General features: G+C 33.1%; 1 pseudogene; it reads left to right on the top strand.

Annotated features, from left to right (window-relative positions):
* LOC109232085 lies at positions 417 to 3,669 on the top strand (annotated as a pseudogene).

Raw genomic sequence — 9,307 nt, 5'->3', positions numbered from 1 at the left:
TCTCCCTGCCACTTACGTCCTACGCCGGACTTCCTGAATGATCATACTGATGGAACCTTCCATACCCCATTGAGTTGGTCTTTTTTGCCACATTGTATGTTGGGAACAGAACCCCTTTGCCTGCCAACAGTAACTACAAAATTGGGGAAAAATAGCTCATTTTCATTTGAGAAGGGCTATGAGCTTCCCGATGGACAAGTCACTAAAATTGGGGCTGGGAGGTTCCATTTCCCTGAGGTCCTTGTCCCGCCATTGTTGGTTGGAATGGAAGCGACACGAATTCATGAAAAAGCCTACAACTCAATCATGAGATGCGATGTTGATATTAGGAAAGATTTATTTGCAAACATTGTTCTTAGTGGTGGATTAACTATGTTTCCAGTCATAATATATCGTATGAGCAAGGCAATCACTGCCCTTACTCCAAGCAGCATAAAGATCAATGTGGTTGCACCACCTGAGAGGAAGTACAGCACCTGGATTGGGGGATCAAAGCACTTCCCTCTGCAGTTTTAAACAAGTTAGTTTCTGTTTGCTTTACTTCAGGATCAGTCAATCGATCAATTTTTAACCCTTTTAAGCTCAAAGGGTTTAATAGCTAACACCTACGTCCCATGCAGATGTGTATAACAAAGGGCACGTATGGTGATTTGGTCCCTCAATTGTCCACAAGAAGTGTCTTTAAGCTTGGTGAGCTTTTATATCCTCTCTTGTCAACTTCCATCTAATGATTTCTATTTTAATGAGAGATCGACGATATATATTTCAACTAGAGATCAGTTTCTTTTCCCAAGTTATACCCGATCTTGTGAGCAGTGTGATATTTTAGTTTCTAGTTGTTCCGTTATCATTCTAATTTTGCTGGCTCGGGTTTATGCTTTTATTTCAAGTGATTTGGCTAGTAAGCCATGAAAATGGTGGATCGTCTGCGACTTATGTTTGTTCTATTGTTTTTTAGGTTAGACACATTTGGTTATATTTTTTTTTTTTGAAAGCAGATGCGAATGCAGATTTGCTTGGCCTTACTGGAAAATAAGCTCTTTTCGCTTGGTTACGCAGTCGAAGCCCGACTAGAAAGAGTAGTCCGTGTACATCCCCGTTTGCAATTCATGACCATTTTAAGTACCAAGAATTTTTTAAGTGTTACCAAAGTAATGTGCTAGCAAACTGCTATAATTCGCCTCCTTTTCTTCGAGTAATTTGTCAGATTTTGCAAAATTACACCATGATCGATTTGCAAGTTGCAAGTTGTATGATAAAACATTACAATTAGCAATAAAGGTATAACAGCATACGAAACCAAACATATGTAATAGATTGTTTGATCGAATGAAGTAGTAACATTTGTGTATTGAAACGAAAAGTTAATTTTTTGTACAATGATCGAAAGTTAATATGATTAATGAAGTGATACAATTGTTATATTAATTCGATAATGTAATACAAACCAAACATGCTTAGGAGGGTGTTTGGGTAAGTCTAAAAGTGGGTCAAACTAGCTTGACTCATTTGGTGTTTGGTGGATATCAGCGGGGCTTCTATGCAAAAATCTGTTTATTTTGAGAAGTGCTATTTTCAAAAAAAAGTACTTTTGGTGAGAAGAAGTTTGTGTTTGGTTGATTAATTTGACTAGCACTTTTGACCGGCCGTTAGTGTTTGACCAAGCTTTTAAAAAGTGTTTTTAAGTATATTTTTCTTAAGCTTTTAAAAAGTGTTTTTAAGTATATTTTTCTTAAAAGTGCTTTGGGGGAGAAATCACTTTTTTCTGCTTCTGAGAAATTACTTCTACTTCTACTCAAAAACACTTTTTTTTCATTCTGAAAGCTTGACCAAACACCTTAATTTTGAAAAAAAATACTTCTGGCCAAAAAAACACTTTTGGCACTTAAAAAAACATTGCCAGACATTTATTATTTCCTCTGTTTTCAATTTATATGACACACTTTGGCTCAGCACGGGAATTCAAGAAAAAGAAAGATGATTTTTGAAGGGAAAAGGTCCAAAATTGCCCCTCTACTATGGTTCTTTATCCATTGCAATGGTTTAATCTAAATTCTAGATTGTGCACCAGTTTTTTGTTTTTTCTCTTACACACTAACTACTGAACTAGCAATACATGGGTTTGATTTTATCAAGATAAGCTTCAATTCCATCATACCAAACACACCCTTAGGATGATGATTTCATGTGGTTCTGATCCAAAGTTTGTTGAATATGTTTTGGTCGGATGCAATTATCTTTATCATCCTGATCATGTAATTAAGAATTTTGGAAAATCCATGTTTTGGGCTTTTAACATGAGTGAGATATCTTGGTAATGCTTGAATGAACACCCGCTGCACCAATGCTCACAGATTAAGCTGATTTTGTAATTTTCACTTTTTTCTCTGTATTTGTACCACTGATATCTTACACAAATTATACTTGCAAACCGAGAGAAAATGACTCAAATCATGTTTGAGTCATTCAATGTGCCAGCCATGTATGTTGCAATCCAGGCTGTTCTCTCGCTGTATACTAGTGGTCGTACAACTGGTAAGCTGTAGATGGTACACTAACATATTCTAGTTCTCTCTACCGATTTGATTAGTCACTAATTTCGTTGCTTCCAAACAAGGTATTGTGGTTGATTCTGGTGATAGTGTGAGCCACACTGTCCCCATCTATGAGGGACATGCACTTCTCCATGCTATCTCGCGGTTAGATCTTGTTGGTGATGATCTTACATATTATCTCGTGAAGATTCTCTGTGAGAGTGGTTACACATTCAAGTATAATATTGAAAAAGATGTTTTTTGTCATATGAAGGAGAACACTGCTTATGTTGCACTGGATTTTGAAAAAGAGATTGAGGAGGCAAAAAAATACATCTCATCAGTTGAGAAGGGCTATAAGCTTCCTGATGGTGAAGTCATTAATATTGGTGTTGAGAGGTTCCGTTGCCCTGAAATCCTCTTCCAACTGTCATTGGTTGGAATGGAAGGGATAGGAATTCATGAAAAAGCCTACAACTCAATCATGAGTTGCGTTGTTGATATTAGGAAAATCTATTTTCAAACATTGTGCTAAGTGGTGGATCAACTATGTTTCCTGGCATAGCAGAACGTATGAGCAAGCAAGTCATTGCAGAACGTATGAGCAAGCAAGTCATTTAAGCTTCCCTCTGTACTTTCGAACAAGTTAGTTTCTTTTTTGCTTTATCTCACTGATCAATCAATCAATGTATTGTTAACTCTTTTAAGCTCAAGGGATTTAGCAGCTAACATCTACGTCCATGCAGATGTGTATAGAAAAGGGCGAGCTTGATGAATCTAGTCCCTTTTTTGTCCACAGTAAGTGTCCCTAAGCTTGGTGAGAACTTAAACTAATCATCTTTTGTTAAGTAACAGTAAACGAATGCTTCATTTTACGTCAAACTGACCTGCTCTTTTTTGAAGTGTTACCCAATACTTTAAGCAGTCTGTGGTTAACATGCTATTCTTGCTTGGCTTTTCTTTGTAATATAGCTAGTAAGCAGGGAACTGGTTATATAGTGATTTGGGGTTAGGAATTCTGGACTAGCTTTCTTAACTATGTTTACAAGAAAATATATCAACAGGTGGCTGTGTAATTGCAGAAAGTAGATCTACAATTCTATGCTTAGTATTCTATTTGGATTGGATTTTTATTTAGCTTTATATATCTTATACCCGTTTGTTATCAGTTTGCAATAAGAGATTTTTGTTGTTACCTTTCTATTGTTGTAGGTGATATGAATGGATGCAAATGGCGTTTGGAAATTAAATAGGCAGAAGAAGCATTTCGGTCCCACTTTGGCAAGAGAAATAAGTGAATGCTTGATTGCAGACATATTTTCTATTAGAGAAAGGCAACACAGCTTTTAACTTCATAGTGCATACTGTACAGATGGATGGAATAAAAGCAAGTTCTCGAGTGTTTGACATGGATTCTTGTTTCTTACATTTTCTCCTTTTGTGTTTCAACCTAATTTGAGTTTTTTGTTATTACTAATATGTGAGTTATGCGTTTGTTACAAGTCTGAACTTTGCCATATAATAAAAATCTGATATTCAAGTGGAGAATGGAGGCTCATTCCAAATTATGCGGCAGCTGTTCTCAAGATTTTGTGATTTGTTGAAAAATTTCAAACTAACGATCAGTTTATTCAGTAACTTGTCTCCTTCCCCAATTAAGATGGTGTTTGGCTAAGCTTATAAGCTGGTCAAACTAGCTTATAAGTACGTTTTGGCTTATCTACACGTTTGGTAAAGCTAAAAGTGCTTATAAGTCAAAAATAAGCCAAAAGCCATAAGCTGGTCACCCCTAGCTTATGAATTTTTAGCTTATAAGCACTTTAAGTTTGACCAAGATTTTTACTATTTTATCCTTAAAATATTCCCTTTTAGAACAAAACTCCTACATCGATACTCACTGTCTCAAATATTCAAACTGAACCCCCCTCCCCTCCCCCCCCCCCCCCACCTCTTCAAGTCTACAATTCTCATTGACTATTTAAGATAAGCAAATTCTCTGTTCCTTTGCATACTTATATCTATGTGATTGTTTATTAATCTTTGAACTGTATGTAATAAATGAGGACATATCAAACTTATGGTGTATTGTTTTCTAAGTGTTGCGGTGATAAAGACAATGTTTGTTTCTCGTCAAATAATTTGTCCTATTTAGGTTTATTTTTTACTGAGAAACTTTTGTCAATTTATTAATTATTATAACTTATGATTATATGTTTATCATAAAAAAAAATATATTTATCGTAAAAATTATCTTATCTAAGCACAGTTGTATTTAAAATAAAATGACAAATAGAATATTTTGTATTTGAATCGTTCTGGAATCTAAAATTTTGAAGAAATTACACCCTTATAAGTGTAAACAGTTCTAAGGTTATTTAAGTCATTTTAACAGAAAAGAGCTTATCAGCACTTTTTTTATCAAATACTGGAACAACTTATTATCAATTTCAGCACTTGTACCCAAACACGTAATTGCTTATTTATTAATCAGTTTCAGCACTTAAAAGTGCTTTTCAGCACCTGATGCTTATCAGCTACTTCAAATCAGCTAATCCAAACGAGCTCTAAGTGTTAAGTGTTACTCACATTTGTCAAGCGCGTGAAATGGTCCCGAAAATGAGCTCCTCATACTTCTTGCTGGAAAATGTTATTTTTGCTAGTCTGATATTAAATCCAAAATTTGCTATCGATTAAAATGTTGGAGCTGATTTAGTTTCCAGTTTCACGGGGCTATTAAATTAGCTTCGAACGAGTGAAGGTGAATCGAAGTGTTCCTGGTGGTTTCAGAGCTCGTTGACAGGCGGTATTAAAATTTTGATTTTGTCACCAGTGGATTGAAACATCTTCGAGGAATCATTCCTGGTATTATTGACTAACTCATAAACTGTTAGCAACCATTTTACTGACGGAAATGTCAGCTCCGACATTATATTAAACACCGACGAAGCTTCAGTTGGCCGGAAATGGAGTTCCAGCGTACAAATAGAAAAAAACCAATGCGAAAAGCTTTTCTGCTGTCATGGAGAATGTGTCTAAGCTTTCTTCCACCGACTTCATCCAGACAAACTCCACAATAATACAACAAGAAATTTCAGTTGTTCCGAGCATACAAGATATTCGACAAAATGATACACTGAACTCTCCAACAGTTACTTAGCAACAATTGGTGCAAAAGTAACTCATCTAAAGTCCCTACTGATACTGGATTGCAAGCGGATTCTCAAACAAGTGCTGATCATAGTCCTTTTTCTTTAGAGCTTCAGCTGGTCGGTAATGGTGGTGAGACGACACAGCAGGCCCAACCTCAACGCAGAAAATTAATGAAAACACTAAGTTGATCGATTTCGTAGTCGTAAAGTCTGCTACTTGATTTTGCTTCTGTCCAAGATATTTTCAGTTCTTCACATCGGCAAATAGAAGCAAAAATTTGAGAGCCGGTACTCTTTTCGATATTGCACTAACAACCTTCTTCAATCGAGCAAACTAGGAGAAATTTGAAAAAGATAAAAAAAGGAGACCTTATAGCAAATCTGGATGTGGAAAGCCAACTGAGATGGAGAAAGAAATATGAATGATTGACGAGAATGGAAGAAGACCTCGGCCAGAACCTTTTTCCGATGGTTCTTGCTTATCGTTTAGTTTTTTTTTCTTCTTCTGTTTTTCTAAAAGTTTTTTGTTTTAGTTAAATCCACGTGTCTGTGTTTTATTCGTTACCACGACGTGTGAATTACACGCTCCTTTGTGTTTCGATGCTTATCAATTTTGTGTCTAAATGACAAAGTAAAGGCCTAGTCAAAGTGTTCAAATAGAACACACTAAAAAAGTGTGATATATTTTGCTACAAATATTTAAAATAATAAATTAATATTTACATAAGTCCTTATTTTTGTTTCAACTATATGAGTGTAGTAGTTTAGCACTTTTCCTTTCCTGCTAGTCTTAAGGTACGCGTTTTGCGCGTGTACCTATATCAGTAAATATTTAATTTTTAAAAATTACGTAAATATTGTGTTTGACTTATTGACAGAACTAAGCTAGCTCTGTCAATAATTTTACTGAGCTTGCTTAGTAAGGTTAACATTCATTATTTTTAGGAACTTATATTTTTTAATTTTTTTTCAATAACTCAACCATATCATTTAATAATATTTACATAATTATTAAAAATTATATATTTATTGATATAGGTACACGTGCAAATAATAGAAGATACTCCCTTCGTTTCAAATTAAATGAGATAATTTGATTCGGCATGGAGTTCAAAGAAAAAAAGAAAGACTTTTGAAATTTGTGGTGTTAAAAGCTTTGTGGGGCCATGACTTTTGTGTGGTTATAAAAGCTTCTCATTAAGGGTAAAATGGGTAAAATGAGGAGTTTAAAGTTGAATTATTTCCAAATTTAAAAATGTGTCATTTATTTTGGAACGGACTAAAAAGGAAAGTACCTCATTTAATATGAAACAGAGGGAGTATATATTATTTTCGAACTTTTTTCCTATTCGAACAATATATTATTTTCTTTATCAAATTTGTATATTTAAAAACTATATTAATAATTAAAATATATAATTAATCAGGTACCAAAACTTTTACTTTTAGTAGTATATGTTATTAGAATTATAAGTTCCCTAATATAGGAAGAATGAATGTGCAACGTATTTGTGTAGAAATTTGTCGTCAGATACACAAGGAAAGAAACGTAATATTACTTCTATTTCCCCAAATAATACCTACCTTAGAGTCCTTAATATTAGGATTTCTTACATAATTCAAATAAGGAAATATTTAATAATAAAAAATAAATTAATTTAAAGTCCTATATATTAGGATAATAACCAAATTACAATTTTGTCTAATGTAAAGTTTATTTTTAAATGGTAAAAAAGGCGAACGACATTTCGCTAAGGACTTTCGTGCTTTTAATATAGTACTAGTCTCTATGTATGTGCGTTGCACGTATATCTTTAATCAATGAAAGGGCAGCCAGGTCTACAAGGCATCCCGCATTTATATAGGGTTCAGAGAAGTGCCGCGCCCCAAGAGGTGAGATGTAGACAACCTACCCTAATACTATATTATTTTATATAAAAATAATTAAATTATATAAATATTATATATATATATATATATATGTGTGTGTGTGTGTGTGTGTGTGTAAGTTGTAAATCAATTAATGTGCAAAAATAAAATTAAAAAAATCTTTTAAATGCAGAAAACCAATGTCATTATATTACCATAATACTTGAATGAGAAAGATCAAACATCGTCTAAACTTGCATATATAATCATTTTAGTTAAGTTAGTCAGTATTTATATTTAGATTGTGTTAAAATATGCAATATGGTCATATCTTATTCAGGCTTAGTTACTTTAAAAACATGCAATGATCAAGTAATATTAAAGTTTAGGGAGGAAAAATTATATAAAAAGATAAATTAATCTTTGAAATTTAAAGGGAAACTCGCGGAAGAAAATTTTATAATAAACTAAAATTTTTCAAGAAGGAATTAAATTGTGTTTAAAGTAAAAAAATACATTCCTAAAATTTCTAACCTAAACTGAATAAAAAAAATTTTAAGAACATCCCTAAAATTTCTAACATAAATAAAAGGGAAAATATATTTTTAAGAAGGAATCAAATATTTTCAATTCCGAGAATTCTTATTCATAATCCAAATAAAAGAGGAACTTACCTTTTTAAGAAAGAATCAACTGTGTTACATTCCTAAGAACATAACAAATAAAGAAAGGCAAATATTTGCACCTAAATATAAATAAAAGAACGAGAAATAGTACTCTACAGAAAGAGTCCCGTCAAAATTATCCCTCTAGAGCTTATTTTTTGCATCCGAACTAATTTTAAGTTTTTCTTTCTGTCTATTGCTTTAGACTATAGTATAAAGAGGTCAATATACTATTTTAATTTTTTATTTCATTTTGTGATTATGGTAATTTTTGATTTGATTACGTGAATTTATTAATGGAAGTTTATTTATGTAGAGAGTGATTTTTCCGTGGCTATAAGACATATTTATTGTTAAAGTTATTTTGGCTCTGAACAATTAAAGTTCTTCAAGTCCCAAGACTGTAAAATAATAATAATAATAATAATAATAATAATAATAATAATAATAATAATAATAATAATAATAATAATAAAAAGTGACAATGGACTTCATGATTATTGCCTCAATACAGCTAGGTGTATGAACAAATCTCATATGTACACTACTACCCTAAATCACCCCAATCTCTCAAATATCATATAGTACAAATTTTACTAATATTATCCGATTAATTTGAAAAATGATTCAATAACTTTGAGCCAGCTATTAATGAAAGGTGGCTCTCCTTTCAGTAATAATAAGTCAGGGTTGTTTATGCTACACACAAACACACATGCATGTTTATACCTTCCAGTCCCAAGTGATATCCACTTAGCTACGCGGACTCAATTACAGAACGGAAAAGGGCCAAAACTATTCCTATTGTTTGCTAAATGGTTTATAAATACCCTCCGTCTATTTATCCGTTCAAAAAAATATACTCCGTCCATCTATCCGTTCAAAAAAACACACGAAGTTAATTCTATTAACAAAAATACCCCCACGACTAACGGCAGAACTGATGGAGTGTGTTTTTTTGAATGGATAGATGGACGGAGGGTATTTATAAACCATTTAGCAAATGATAGGGATGGGTCTTTCATTTAATGACGTGGCGATTTTTAATTGAGCCACGTGGCAATCTTTGACTAGACAAAAAATGGATATA

This window comes from Nicotiana attenuata, chromosome 9 (genome assembly GCF_001879085.1).
Source record: "Nicotiana attenuata strain UT chromosome 9, NIATTr2, whole genome shotgun sequence".
Lineage (NCBI taxonomy): Eukaryota > Viridiplantae > Streptophyta > Magnoliopsida > Solanales > Solanaceae > Nicotiana > Nicotiana attenuata.
The sequence above is the reverse complement of the archived record's forward strand: the minus strand, read 5'-3'. Positions and strand labels throughout refer to the sequence as shown.